The sequence below is a fragment of the Eurypyga helias genome, unplaced genomic scaffold (assembly GCF_000690775.1).
Source record: "Eurypyga helias isolate BGI_N326 unplaced genomic scaffold, ASM69077v1 scaffold10768, whole genome shotgun sequence".
Taxonomy (NCBI): domain Eukaryota; kingdom Metazoa; phylum Chordata; class Aves; order Eurypygiformes; family Eurypygidae; genus Eurypyga; species Eurypyga helias.
The window spans coordinates 1-1811 of record NW_010267598.1 but is presented as its reverse complement, the minus strand read 5'-3'; the positions used below and the strand labels follow the sequence as shown (position 1 = coordinate 1811).

Below are 1811 nucleotides of genomic sequence, written 5' to 3'. Positions count from 1 at the left end.
CACACTGGTGTTCATCTGCAAGATGGAGATGACAATCCTTTCTCTGACCTTCTTTGGCTGCCCAGGATGGCTGGTGACATTGCTAAGGGCAGAAATCCATGATTTACACAGTTTCCAGCATGAGGAGGCTCCTGATCTCTGTTCACCCCTCACAATAAATTGCTTAGTGCATTAAGAATAATGAAACTGTTTGAAAAATCTCAATTAGTTAGAGTGACAGAAAGATTTTGTCAGAATTCCTAAAGTGATGACTTCATTCTGATCAAAAGCAAGGAGCCTGGTGTGCGCTGGTGGCACCACCTTCACGTGGTGAGGACGGGCTGTGAGGAGCGGAGCCTCCTCATGTTGCACCTCCCGGTGAGCAATCACAGTGACATGACAACGTCTGGGCTTCTGTGGTGTCCCTTTCAGACGTCTTGGGCTGTTCTGGACTGCCCACCGGATTTCTCCAGACATCCAGGGCCACCAAAGCTGGAGAAGATGTTCAGCCTGATGGCTGGTTGCTGCAGATTGGTCAAACAGTGGCAGGAACCTGCCAGGAAGGTAACACTAATGAGGGTGGGTCTTGGTAATGCTGGTAAAACTGCTACAGCCCACGGAATACAGGGAGAGTCTCCTGAAGACGTGGCTTCAGTAGTTGGGTTCTCCAAGGTTCACCCTAAATGGGGATGCTTTGAAATCACCATCTTAGATTTAAGAGTGGAAAACAAATTCAAAATATCTGGAGGAATTACTATGCTGAGTCCTATGGTGTAATATTTGTTGTGGATTCCACTAATGTTGCAAGAAACAAAGCAAGCCATGATAGAAGTTTTAAACAGCCCTAAGGTATCAGGAAAACCCATGTTAGTGCTGGCAAATAAGCAGGACAGAGAAGGAGCTCTGTCAGAAGCAGATATAATTGTCTGCTTATCTCTGGAAAAGATTGTCAATGAACACAAATGTCCATGTCAAATTGAACATTGCTCAGCCATCATGGGCTTTGGGAAAAAAATTGATAAATCAATAAAAAAGAGTTTATATTGGCTTCTACATACCATAGCAGAAGATTCTGATGCCTTAAATGAGCGCATCCAAAGAGACCCTGCAGAACAAAAAGCATTTGAAGAACAGAAACGAGCTGAGCGAGTGGGAAGAATACGAGAAGAAAGCGCCATTTCCTCCAAGCTCAAGACCGGAGCATCCCAAAGAGTAAGAAGTCAAGTAAGAGAGCTAGGAGACCTGCAGGGATGAGCAAGGAGTTAATGAATAAACTTAGGCTGAAAAAGGAAGTATATGGAACATTGAAGAAGGGGCTGACCACCTGGGAGGAATACAAGAATGTTGTCAGAGGGTATAGGGATGCGATAAGGAAAGCTAAGGCATCCTTAGAACTAAACCTGGCAAGGGAGGTCAAGGACAACAAGAAAGGCTTTTTCAAGTACATTGGAGGAAAAAAGACCAGAGGAAATGTGGGCCTACTGCTGAATGAAGTGGGTGCCCTGGTAACTGAGGATATGGAGAAGGTGGAGTTCCTGGATGCCACCTTTGCCTTGCCCTTTACTGCTAAGCGCAGTCCTCAGGAGTCCCAGAGCTTGAAAACCACAGAGGAAGTCAGGAGAAAGGAAGGTTTTGCCTCAGTTGAAGAGGATTGGGTTAGAAATCAATTAAGCAAACTGAACATCCACAGATCCACGGGCCCTGATGGGATGCACCCATGAGTGCTGAGGGAGCTGGCAGAAGTCATTGCTCAGCCACTCTCCATAATCTTCGACAAGTCCTGGAGAACAGGAGAGGTGCCTGAGGACTGGAGGAAAGCCAATGTTACTCCA

General features: G+C 46.1%; 1 pseudogene; it reads left to right on the top strand.

Annotated features, from left to right (window-relative positions):
• Positions 1-480: 480 nt before the first annotated feature.
• Positions 481-1233, top strand: LOC104513970 (annotated as a pseudogene).
• The last annotated feature ends 578 nt before the right edge of the window (positions 1234-1811 follow it).